The sequence below is a fragment of the Mastomys coucha genome, unplaced genomic scaffold (assembly GCF_008632895.1).
Source record: "Mastomys coucha isolate ucsf_1 unplaced genomic scaffold, UCSF_Mcou_1 pScaffold18, whole genome shotgun sequence".
Classification (NCBI taxonomy): Eukaryota; Metazoa; Chordata; class Mammalia; order Rodentia; family Muridae; genus Mastomys; species Mastomys coucha.
In genome coordinates, this window is record NW_022196900.1 from 36,049,853 (window position 1) to 36,063,469 (window position 13,617).

A 13,617-nucleotide genomic window follows, 5' to 3' on the forward strand; every position below is an offset into this window, starting at 1 on the left:
AAAAAAAGCCCCTAACTCTCTCTGCTTCCTTAAGAAGTCACCTGAATACATAACTCTTTCCTTGATCCAGACAACCCATCCTGGGAAAGCAGAATTAACATCAAAATACAAACAACACCAGGGCCATCCACAATAGTTTTGTCCTGGGCATTCTGTATTTTTTGGCTAATGTCCACTTATTGGTGAGTACATACCATACATGTCCTCTCGGGTTTGTTCCATCACTCAGGATGATATTATCCACTTCCATCCATTTGCCTGCAAACCTCATGATGTCCTTGTTCTTAATAGCTGAACAGTATTCCATTGTGTAAATGAACCACATTTTCTGTATCCATTTTTCTATTGTAGGACATCTGGGTTGTTTCCAGCTTCTGGCTAACTCAAATGAGGCTGCTATGAACATAGTGAAACATGTGCCCCGGTGGCATGGTGGGGAATCTTTTGGGTATAAAGACCCCACATTTAGTTTTGTTGATGTCCAATGGCCTCCTATTGATTTCTCTTCTAATTTTTTATTAACTCTTTATTTTCTGTAACTTTTCTAGTTTATTAACAGGAAGACTTAGATAATTAACTTTAGATCTTTATCTTCTATAATGTATAGGTTTAATGCTACACATTTCCTTTAAGCCCTATGTTTATTGCATTCCTCAAATGATAACAGCTTGTGTTTCCAGTTTCATTGTGTTAAAATATTTTTCCTTTATCTTGAAATTTCCTCTTTAACCCATGTCCCATTTGGAAGAACCCCCTTCAATCTTTGGATTTTTTCTATTATTAATTATGAATTAAATTCTCTTGCATTCTAAGAATAACTGTTACAGACTTTCTATCATTACATTTCCTGAGGTATATTTTATGACTGATGATATGGTATATGTTAGTGAATATTCCATTTGTGTTCAATAATAATGTGTAGTTCTAGTACTGTTGAGGACATAATGTATAAAATGGTCATTGCACCAGCTTAATTGATTGTGTAGTACTCAACAAAATCCGTACTGATTTCTGACTCCTAAATCAAATTTTGTGCTACAGGAGTATGGAAGTCTCCGATTATGATAGTAGATTCATCTCTTTGAATTTGCAGAATTAACAATTAAGTCTCTCGTATATTTTGACATGCTGTTGTTTGGCAAGGCTGGTGCCTTTCACCCAAATATTTTTGTCTACTTATATTCAAACAGTGATTAAATAACTCTTCTCTTTTCATATAATGTATTTCTAATACAAAAGAATACTAAACTTATCCTAAGACCAATCTTTTTCCTTTGTGTAAAAGGATAAGTAAAATACACTTGTAATTAATTTTCTGAATAATTTAGCTCTGCACACTTGAAACGCATTCTCTCTGAACTTCCCAATCATCTTGCTAATCACCTTGTCTCATTTTACTGATGAATGAAAGTAAGGTGTGGAAAAGCTGTCAAGGGAAATAAAGCTGATAAACTTGACTGTATTTTAAAACAACCAAACTCTATATTTTTTAAAAAATGTAACCCTTTCTGTTTTTTTAATTGACAGGTTTGGTGTAGGATGATTTGTGCTTTTCAAGTATTCAAATCCTGCGGTGTGTTTTCTTTATTATTGATTGATGAGGAGGGGATGGCAGCCCACGGAGGATGGAGCTAGTCTTTGACTAGTGTCCCTTGGGTGTATAAAAACATCATGCTGAGCAAGCCTTGGGTATCAAGCTCCAAAACATCACTCCTTCATGACTTCTGCTTCAATTCTTGCCTTCATGTTCCTTGCTCTCCCTCTTCTCAATGATGAACTGACTAGAAGCTATGCTATGAAATAAACCATTTCCTCCCCAAATTTCTTTCAGTCATGGAGTTTTATAGCAGTCTTTGTTGTTGTTGTTGTTTTGTTTTTTGTTTTTTTAAAGATTTATTTATTATTATAATTAAGTACACTGTAGCTGACTTCAGATACACCAGAAGAGGGCATCAGATCTCATTACAGGTGGTTGTGAGCCACCATGTGGTTGCTGGGATTTTAACTCATGACCTTCGGAAGATCAGTCGGTACTCTTACCCGCTGAGCCACCTCTCCAGCCCTTATAGCAATCTTATTAATCCTTACTAGGGCATATGTATTAAAAGTTCTCTACACCATTGTTGTAAGCCAATGTAAAGGTTGTGATTATGTTCAGGGATGACACAGACAGATGCTCAGTCTGAATCATCTTATGTTTGAGGATTTTTCTCTTTTTATATGGAAATGCTTACATCTACATTCTCTTGTGTCAGGTAATAGAGCCAGACTATGTCCTTGACCCCCTCCCATGGAAGATAATAACATCAACTATATTATAAGCAGATATCATTTCCTGCTTTATGTGGGGAGGAAATTGAATTTCAGAGGATTGGATTAATATGCTCATGCACACACAAAAAGATGTTAATAGACAAGATTTGCAATCTTGTACAGTGTGTGAATGAGAAAGAAAGGGAATTTTAGGGTCCCACCTCCAGTTGCTCCCTGAAAAACCTGTATGCTGCTCTCTCAAGTTATCACAATGCTGCTGTTTCTTCACCTGGTGAAAACAAATTTGAAGATTATGTTTATAATTGTCCAAATAAAAATAAAGCTATCATATAAACTACTCTTTGAAAATTTTCTACACAGATAAAAAGAATATTAGGTACTAGTAATCAGCTGCCAAGCTCTACATATTACTAGTTTTGTCTATTGGCTTACCAAGCATGGTCTTTTTGATTTGGTCCCTGTGTTAGGAATTGAGAGGTGAGTTCTTGATGGCAAAGAGCATCAGCTTAGGCACTGAAGCATTATTCTCCAACCATAGAATTCTTTATAGACCACAGAGACTCAGTCTCAGTTTAGGTTCAATGCATTTTTGGGATACACGAATGAATCAAAACCCCTTTAGATCTTTTTTTATTAATCATCATAGCAGATATTACTTGAGAGCTAAGAGAATTTAGTCTTAAGAGCATAGTTCTGTTCAAAGTTATATTCCTAATTACAAAAAGAAATATAGCTAGAAACTCATCCTACTTACTTATAACTTTGCAGATGTTGATTCATCTTTTTTGGTTTAGCATCTCACTGTTGTAAGACACTGGTGATTTGCCAGCCAAAATTATGACACTGAAACCTTTAATATTTTAATCTTCAGGCCTTAGCTGGACATACTCTCAGCTTGCTCATCTAAGTTAACTTGGCCAGCTAACTTGGTTCCTCCACATGGCTAGCTATTCCTTTCAGATTGGTAGTCATGTCTCTCTTCTCCCATATCTTCGGGGGGAGGGGGAAGGCCATCCTCTTTCTTTCTTCTTCTCAGACTCCCTTTCTCCTTTCACCTTCTGGAAGTCACACCATCCACTTCCCGCCCTAATTTTTGGCTGTCAGCTCTTTATAACAAGTAATCAGCAGTTGCATTCATCAGATACAACTCTAAAAACAGTCTAGGGATAGAGGACAATGTGACCTTTTTATTAGGATTTTCAAAATAGGAAATAGGAAGCCAGGAATGGGTCATAGTAATGACAATACCAGAATCTGTTAACATTTTGCTCACTACTGGACCGTCAATTAACACTCTAATACACAAAGGACACACCTTAATACAATGTGAATGAAGGTCACTCTACATCTCAAAAAGAAGAACACAGGCAAACAATAGAACTGTTTTCTTAAGTCTTTGGCAGCTGTCAGGGTCCACATCCCATTATATTATTTTCTAGATGACTCTTTGAGACCCCATGCCAGAGATGCTGGCCTGTAATGTCAACAGAGACCTAAAGTCTCCATTATGTTTGAGAACATAAATCTCTTGAACTTAGACAATTTGTGGGAGAACACTTTAAGAATTTTAAAACCCATGGAAAGTTTAGGAGTCAACAAAACTCTTAGAGACCTGACAAAACAAAAGCAGCTAATTTTCTCTATTCCCTGAGGAAAACAGAGCAAAACTGTAGCTTTGCAAAACACTTTTTTTCCCACTCAGTTTCCAGGTAGCTGGAATGAAATTTCTACTTATCTTCTCAGATGAGAAAAACAAACAATTGACATGAGGAAGAACAAGGGAGATGTAGAAAAGCTGAGAGTTAAGGAAAGTAACTAACCTGAGTAGTTAGTATAAGGACAGTGATTAAACATGTGGACTCCTCTGTCAAAACATAGAGCTTCAAATCCAAGTTAGAACACTTAACAGTAAAGAAATAGTTCTACCACTGAAGATAATGGCTTCAGTTTGAAATATTTTGGGTACTGCTAGCAGGCAAATATTAGGCATTGAGTTCTTGAGGCTTCACTGAGGTTAAAAACACGTGAGGAAAACAATGGTACTAACAGAAATTAATATTTTTTTTAAGTGATACAAAAATACTGTTCGTGGGAGACTGGAGAGAAGCCCAGATGGCCAGGAGAATGAATACAAATACGCAGCAGTGTGGGTTAAGGGTCAGGGGAACCTCTAGAAGGTTCCTGACACCACAGTTATGAGAGGCTCCCAGGACACAATGAGGATGACCTTAGATGAAATTCCCAACCATTGGGAGAGGGAACCTGATGAGACTACCTCCAGTAGATAGACATGGCCCCTAGTGAAAAGATGGAGCCATCCACCCTTCTCAAAAAATTTGACCCAGAATTGTTTCTGTCAATTTCTGTTAAGGAAATGCAGGGGCAAAAATGAAGCAGAGATTGAAGGAAAGGCCATCCAGAGACCATCCCAACTTGGTATCCATCCCATGTGTAGGCACCAAATCCTGACACTATTGTTGATGCCATGTTGTACTTGTAGACAGGAGCCTGGGATGGCTGTTTGCTGAGAAGTTCTACTAGCACCTAAATGAGAAAGATGCAGATATTTACAGCCAGCCAACCACTGGACTGAGTCCCAGAAGGACCCCTACGAATGAGTTAGGAGAAGGACCAAAGGAGCTGAAGGGGATTGTAACACCATAGGAAGAACAAAAGTACCAACTCAATGGAACCCTCAGAACTCCCAAGGATAAACCACCAAACAAAGAGCATACATGGGCTGGTCTGTGGCCCTACAACATAAGTAGCAGAGGACTGCCTTGTCTGACATGCATGGGGTTGGGGGGTGTGTGTTCTTAGTCTTGTGGAGGATTGATGCCCCAGAGCAGGGGGATGCTAGAGGGGTGAGGTGGGAGTGGGTGGGTGGTTGGGTGGGGAGCACCCTCTTAGAGGCACCTGGAAGGGGAGAGACTTTTGCAGGGAGGACTGGGAAGGGCAACAACACTTGGAATATAAATAAATAAAATACTTAATAAAAATATTTTAAAAATATTAATTTATTTTTTCAAGTTATTTAATTCATAGAAGTCCTTCAGAACCCAAAATTCAAATTCAAGATTTTCTTAGCCCCTTTCTTTAATATTTATGCAGTAGTAATCTTATCTTGAGCTAAATCAAACCTTTACAATAACAAAAGAAAAATTTATTTCTGATGGAACATGTTAGAAAGCAATGAAAACAGAGGCATTGTTCTTGTCCATTACGGTTGCAACATGCATGTATCACCAGTACAGAGTAACCCATATTGCCATGCAGAAATTGTATCTGAATATTTTTAATCTGAAAGTTGAGCATGATATAATGTATCCCAGGGTATGAAGTTCCCACTGAGACTAGCTGACTACCATAGAAATTTACGTAAACCTACAAGTTGGGCAGTATCTGCCATTACTTGTCTTAGCCAAGTTCAAATAACACCCGTGGGTCCAGGTCCTGTGTGATTACTTGGTAAATAGGCACTATTTACTTTACCATGCAGAGACAGCATGGAGATCACTCAGGAAGTAAAAATGATGTTGCAAACCATTGTTAATGTTGTGTTATCCAAAACTTCTTATATTACAGTTTACTGGGAACACTTTTCTAGAGTACATACACAATAGACCAACAATACAAGACATAAATTCAAGTTATAAAAGACCATGAGTCTTCGTTTGTATTTTCTTCATTGTTCTCTTACTATGTTATTAGGAGGTTCTGGTTGGTTTCTAATAAATCCTCTTATTCTAGTACAGTGGTTCTTAACCTGTGAGTTACAACCCCTTTAGAGAAGCAAATGAACTTTTCACAGGGTCACCTAAGAAAACACATATTTACATCTTGTCTCATAACAGTAGCAAAGATACGACTATGAAGTGTCAGTGAAAATAATTTTATAGTTGGGGGTTACCACAACATGAAGGTTGTTGCATTAGGAAGGTTGAGAACCAGTGCTCTAGGACATTTACTCTACTGAGAGGAGAGCTGAGAGAGAAGCAATTGAAGGCAATCCAAAAGGGTCATGCCCCCTGTGGGGACTGTTCTTTATGACCAGAATTGCATAGGTCACAGGCAACTTAAACCGATCGCTTCCTTCTCTAAAACAAATAATTATGACTTTGTTATGTACTCCTCAAAACCACATGTTAAGATCCTGACCTTCAGCACTTCAAAAGATATTTTAAAATAGGGTCTTCAAAGGTGTAATTGGGTTAAAATTAACACATTTGAGCAGTCCTAATCTAATAGACTGGTATCTTTATAAGAGAGTGAAACTCCAGGAGCATACATGCATGGAGAGGTCAGCTCAATAATAAGAAGCCACTGCCTAACTAAGGATAGTGATTTGGAATAGTCTCCCATATTATGGTCCTCAGAGAAAACCAAGTTTATCAGCAGGCTGTTTTTGAGTTTCTGTCTTCTATATCTGTGTCAGAACCCTTTTTTATTGTTTAATAATACACTTTATTTTAACCCGGGTCATGGTGACACACACCTTTAATTCCATGGATAGGAGGCAGAGGCAGTTGAGTCTCTGATTTTGAGGCCAGTTTGTTCTACAGAGTTCAGTTCCAGGAAACTTAAGGCTACCCTGTCTTGAAAAACCAAAAAGGAAGGAAAAAAAGACATTTTATTTTTTATGTTTTTTTTACAACACTAGCAAAAATATAGAGCCTACTCTATACCATCTCTAGAAACTAAGCCAGCATTAATAACTTTTGAAAGGAATCCTCTAGATCACAGTTTCAACCAGATTGCTTCTAGACATCGGAATCTTGTTTCTTTTAAAGACTCACAGTATCTCTCAGTAGCTTCCCAGGTCATGTGTAATTGCTAGAAACTGTATGACATGGTACAAATGATGTGTTTGTGTACAAGTTCGGATGCTTTCCTCCTTTCCCTATGAAGTCATGTCAGTGTCCTTAACTACTATTATTTATTAAGCAACCACACTTCACTTTGAAAGTTCTACTTCTTACTACTCATGTTATGCATTCAGTTTTGCTCTGAATACATTACCTAGCTGTTTAACATTTTAGTACCTATGTTCTTCATCTGTACAAGGCATGATAGTCATGTGAATAAATTTTTTTCTGCTATAAAGAAAAAGGAAAAAGACTGAATTGCTCATGAACATCAAGAATTTGTTACTGCTGGTCTGGAAGGTGGGGTATGTAAGTAAGGAATGTCAGTGTACTCAATTCTGCAAAAAGCTCTCTTCTGTATCTTCCTTACCTTGTCCTTCATGATAGAAAGAAAACTAGTTAGTTCTGTGACTTTTGAGAGTTCTAATTCCATTAAGAGTTCAAAACATTTGCAATCTATTACCTCTTGAAGGCTCTGTGACATCACATTGGAATCAGAGTTTCAATAAAGAATTTGGGCATGGACTTCAAAAGTATTTAGTGTGTACCTGACAAGTAAATATTCAACTAATGTTCAGGGGAGATGGTATTCATCTTTCCAATTACTATTAGAATCTATTCTCTTCAGAAATGCCCTGGTTTGTTTGGCAAATGGCACATGCTTCAATCTCAGCACTCAAAATCTAAGTCAGGAGGATCATGAGATGCAGACAAGCTGAGGCAACATTGCAAGTTCAAAGCCTGCCAGAGATGCATGGTGAGACTGTCTCAAAAAACGAAAAGGAAAGGAAAGGAAAGGAAAGGAAAGGAAAGGAAAGGAAAGGAAAGGAAAGGAAAGGAAAAAAGAAGAGAAAAGGAAAGGAAAGAAAAGAAAAGGTCTGGGGGGCTCAATCAGTTGTACAGCACTTGCCCAGCATGTATACAGTGCCCTGGGTTCTATCTGGTTACAACAACAAAACCTAAAACAAGCCTGATGGATTTGCTTTTGGTGATACCTTTAGCAATATACATACATGTAAATTATGTAATATATTATTTTTTAATCTGTAGTATTTTGTTATCAGGCTCCATTATTTGTTTTTGTATAGGTAAATTTTCTGTTTATATTATTCTGTGTCTATAAGGCTGTGCTGGTTAGCTTTGTTTACCAACTTGACACAAGTTAGAGTCATCCCAGAAAAGTGACCTCAATTGAGAAAATGAACCTGTCAGATTGACCTGTAAGCATGGTTGAAGGGCATTTTATTGATTAATGATTGAAGTGGCAGAGGTGCCACTACCTGCCAGGTAGTCCTCAGCTGTATAAGAAAGCAGGCTGACCATGCCACAAAAAGTAGCATTCTTCCATCCTCTGGGCTTCAGTTCCTTCCTCCAGGTTAATGTTTGACTCCTGCCCTGGTATCCCCTCATAATGAACTGTGTGTGATCGACACATGTAAGCCAAATGACCTTTTCCCCCATATTGCTTGGTGTTTATCATAATAGAAGGCAAACCAGAATAAAAGCCCTAGCCTAGTGGACTGCTTTCCAGTTTCTTTGAAAAACATTTGGTTGGGCAGAAAAAAAATTTGTCCTCTGGCAATTGCCTCCAGGACATAATTTTTATTTAGATTAAGTATGGGAAAATAATTTATTCATTTATTTAAAATTACTATGTAGTATTTACTTTGATCATATTCTTCTGCCTTCCCCATGTCCTCTTAACCTATCTGATTACATGGACATGCCTTCCCCATGTTCTCTTAATCTACCTGACTACATGTGCATTTGCCCTCTTTCTCTCAAAAACAAAAGCAAAAGAAGGAAAAGCAAAAACCAGAAATGAAAGCAAACTAAAATCATCATCATCATCATCATCATCATCATCATCATCATCATCATCATCATCATCATCATCATCATCAAAAACCCCATCCAAGTGAAACAGGAAAACAATATACAAACACAAATCCAAACTATATATATATATATATATATATATATATATATATATATATACACGTTGTGTTCTATATTGATCAGGCTCCTCTCAGGCTGGGGGCCTGCCCTGGCCTTACCCAGTGACACTCCATTGCATATACATGATACTCCCTTTCCCAGCAGATATGAACTGAAAACAGCATGTTGGACAATAACCTTATTTCATTTATATCACATGTGATCAGAAAAAGTCACACATACCAGAAAAGTCTCCATATGATGTGTGATGATCAAATTCCCCATAGCTGGCACCCAGGGGCTTCTTTGTGTGAAAGTGTGCTCCACAAAAATTCTTCAAAAGACCAATTAAAACATTTTGAAGGATGAACCATAGGCAATGATGGCATGTCTCTTTATTGCTCACACCAGGTTTTTTAGTTAATTATTTTATTTCCACTTTACAGATGAAAACATTAAGACCCCCAAGATGCTAAGTAATTTAATCAAGGTCACATGGTCATTTATTTAATTTTAATGAATTTACTCTGGAGTTTTTATGAACACCATGAAATTTATTCTAACATAATTAAACAGTGATTAGGTAGAAAGGAGTGAACTTGCCTGTACAAAGTAAATTTTCTCATTTTTAAAAAGAAATTGTAAAATATATGTTAACAAAATTGAAAGAATTATATCTAATCCGACCACCTAGAGATTATAGCTTCTAGCATTCTCATGATTAAACAGTAATTCTTATTTTTATAGGAAACTCTTAATCATTCATACTAATTTAAGGGAGGAAACTGGCAGAGAATTTAAAATCATTTATATCTGTATTGTGTGCTTTGGGGAGTAGAAAATTAAACTTTTTGATCATGTTCTGCATGGGCTAATTACTAAAATTACTTTTTCTTCTCGAACTGATCCTAATTCAGGGCAAAGTCCTGGAAGCATTTTAGTGACAGGGGATTAAACATGTGCTGGGGCTAATTTAAGAACTGGAAACTCTACACATGGATAATTAAGATCTGACTGCAGAACAAAAGCTTGTGCATTGTAATGTGGGGGTCTTCCAGCACTTTAGATGCTTTATCCTCAAAGCAATCCTGAAAGCTAGATTCGATTCAATTTGCTAAGCATCCATTGTGAGATTAACTGCCTCTATAGTGTGCTATAAAACGTCCAGGAAACAATCTGTGATTACAGGGGATATGCAACCCAGTGAAGGAGACAGCTCAGTTGTACATCCCACTGACTTTAATAATAGTAACAATAACCATTATAGGTAACATTTATGGAGCACTTTCTTACCTGAGGCCCAGATCTGTTTTAAGCTTCTTAAGTGTATGAGCTCCTCTTAGCTTGGTGTAAAGAAGAGTGAGGTAAAGGAAATATGGCACTGAGAGGAGGAGAGACGGGGGCATTCTGAAGTGGAAATTAGGAATGCACCCAGGCAACTGTATCAGCTCGAATCAGAGTGTGAAATCAACATCCTTAGGAACTTGGTCACTGAAATCTCTCAGCAGTGCAGGAACATCATGGCATGGGCAAGAATCTTGGCATACATCTGTTTATTTTTCTAATTCTCATTGACAATCAGTGCCTGGCTCAAAAGTCCCTCACTCACAGAAGTAGTCTACCAAACATATACTCATCTCAGAAAGAGGCCTCCTGTGGAAGACTGATGATTTCTTCTTAATTTTCATGTAAATAATCTAGCATGAAGAGGTAAATGGTCATGCTTGAAAAGTACTGTTGTGGTATAAGAGTTAAATATTTCCTAAAAGCTATTTATTGAACAGTTGGCCTCTGGCCTACAGTTCTATTGGGACTTCAGAAATTTCTGGAGCTAAGGTCAAAGCAGAAAAATGTTGGGTCATGAAGCATGCTCTAGAAGGATATGTTGGAAACTAAGACCCCAGCCCTCTTTCTCCTTGCTTTCTCCTCTCCTTTCTCTTCTTCCTCTCTTCCCTTTACCCCTTCCTCCTTCCTTCTTGCTTGTCTTCATTCCCCACTTTCCTCCATTATACTCTTTCTCCCTCTTCTGATCTCCATGATATAAACTGGCTTCTGTCAGGTACATTTCAGGCTTGCCTCCCTTCTTCAACTACCTTGAAGCCTCAGGCTATGTTTATATCTGTCAGCCTGGATTCAGAGACAGGAGTCTAGCATAACTGTCCTCTGAGGGGCTCTACTCAGCATCTGACATAAAAATGTAGAAACCCACAGCCAAACATTAGATTGAGTTTAGGAAGTCTTATGAAAGAGTTCAGGGAAGGACAGAAGAACTCAGAAGGGACAGAATCTACACAAGAAGACCATGAGCGTTTACAATGATTTTAGCATAACTTTTTGTCTGTAGTTTCTTTCCTGTGTCTATCGTTCTCTCATACTTTTTCCAGTATCCTCTATAGGGGTGTCTTAGTGTTTGGAAATTTCTGTACTCTGCATTTATCATGAAAAGGTTTTTTTTTTCTCAATTACAACAGAATGCTTTGTTCTTTCTTAGCAGATATAGTCTTTTAGAACTTGAAACACGTCTTTTCAAACACTTTTGACATTCAAACTTGACCCTGAAAAATCAACTGTTCTTCTGATGATTTGCCTTTATCTAAGACTCAATCTTTTTTCTCATGCAGTTGTTTTATATATTCAATATTAGATATCAATATGCAACAGAGAGTGTTTTTCTGGTCATGACAACTTCATGTTCCTTATGACATTTGTACTGAAATAAATATATCTTTCCCTGGATTTGGGATATTTTTAACATTTTATTGATTCTTTGTGAATTTCATATCATGCACACTAATCCTACTCATTTCCCCACCCTTTCATATCCATGTTCTGCCTTTGCAACTCTCTCCCCAAAGAAAACAAAAAATAAGAGAGAAATTTAAAAAAACATATGGCAGTGAAAGCACAGGTGTGTCAAGTCATTAAACCCTTTTGTTCACACAGCTTTACTTGCAAATATTCACAGCAATGAATAGTCTCTGGTCTAATTTGAGGCCTCTGGCTTCTGTTATACTATCAATACTAAATCCTCACCAGGAGTTCTTTTGGATATCTTGTCATTGCCCTTTGTCATGGAGGTCCAGAACTTTGGATCTGCAGGAATGGGCCCTTTACATGTTCTAGCAGTTCACAGATGGGCTGGATGTTGGAGTGGGCTGATTCAGAGCCTTGTATCTAGGTCCAGGTAGAAGCTGAGTTTGGCAGCCCATAAGCTCAACTGTGCCTTTGACACCAAGGCCAGCTCTCTTGCTTTGCCCTGTGAGGGGTGACATCAGTTATCCCTCTTGTGCTTACGACAGGCTCTTCTATGCCCATGCCATGAGGTGTGGGGAGCGGTGAAGCTGGAGAGACATTCGCCATGGCAAGATGGCGCCTACTTCCGCTGTCAACTCCTAGTAAACAACTGTTTGCACATGTGTGTAGAGTGAAAAGTCACGGCCCATTCTGGGGAATTATGTAGGGTAATGAGCGAACAGCCAATCATGGGCAGACACGCCGCACTGTGGTGTATATAAGCAGTGCGGATTATTGGCTCAACCTTTTTTTCCCTATGGATGGAGACAATAAACATTGCTGCAGAAGGAACCTAGTGTCCGTGTGTCTTCTTGCTGGCGAGACGACTGTGCGGGCTACAGCTGGTGCTGAAAGCCGGGAGAAACTTACAACAACTGGTAGGTTTCAGAACTGCAGGACAGGGTAGGCTCTGAGAGGCATGCTGCTTGATTTTAATTCCTCCGAACCTTTCTCAGGGTTAGAGAGCGCGGCCAAAGCCACGGTAATCGTGCTAATGGCGCTTGTTATACATTCTTGCCTGGAGGATGAGAAATGCCCTGCCTCTTTGGCATCGGGGGCACTTGAGGAGTTACAAGATAGCATGTCAGAAACAGAGGGGAAGAGAAAAAGCTAGCCAGAATAAAAGGGAGAAAAAAGATGAGAGAATGGAGGCTAGCCAGGAGAAAAGGGAGGGAAAGAGAAAAAAGGATATACCCAAGAGTACAGGCCCTTCCGCTCGACCTGCAGAAGCGAGAGATAAGGGAAAGGACACCCTGGGAGAGAAAAGTAGAGAAAGAGATGGAGCTTCAAGACGGAAGCTCTTCGAGCCTGATAGCTCTGAGGAATTGAGCCCCTCCAAAGAGGAGGACTTGGAGAGAGAAGCGGCTTGCTATAAGGAAGAGAGGTATCATCCAAATGAGCATTCGCCGCCTCTCCAGAATCAGAAGGGAGATCAGAGCCACAGAAAGCTTCATGCTGACCCATCTGCTCTTCCGGGTGCACCCCCCGCTGTGCACTGATGGACATTGTTCGGATTCCTTTTCGTCTAGAGGAGACAAGAGTAAACTCTTGCTTGCCTTTCCAGTGTTTGAGGATGCTGGCGGTGGCCATGTCTGTGCTCCAGTGGAGTACACCCCTATCGGGGAGCTTGCTGAGTCAGTCAACAGGGCCTGGTGGGCCTGGTGCCAATTTTGCCATTTTGCAACTTGAAAGACTTGCAGATTACACTGGGGAACTACAGGTTCTCTGTTCTTGCCCACAGGGCGTC

General features: G+C 38.8%; 1 long non-coding RNA gene across 3 annotated transcripts in view; it reads right to left on the reverse strand.

Moving 5' to 3' along the window:
• Window positions 1-7,578, reverse strand: part of LOC116095372 — a 28,785-nt gene extending 21,207 nt beyond the window's left edge. For all 3 annotated transcript variants that reach the window (XR_004120575.1, XR_004120574.1, XR_004120576.1), the window contains exons 1-3: window positions 7,510-7,578; window positions 6,770-6,869; window positions 2,475-2,542 (exon numbers count right to left, since the gene is read on the reverse strand). This is a non-coding gene — a long non-coding RNA (uncharacterized LOC116095372). The remainder of the gene's footprint in view (window positions 1-2,474; window positions 2,543-6,769; window positions 6,870-7,509) is intronic.
• Between the last annotated feature and the right edge of the window lie 6,039 nt (window positions 7,579-13,617).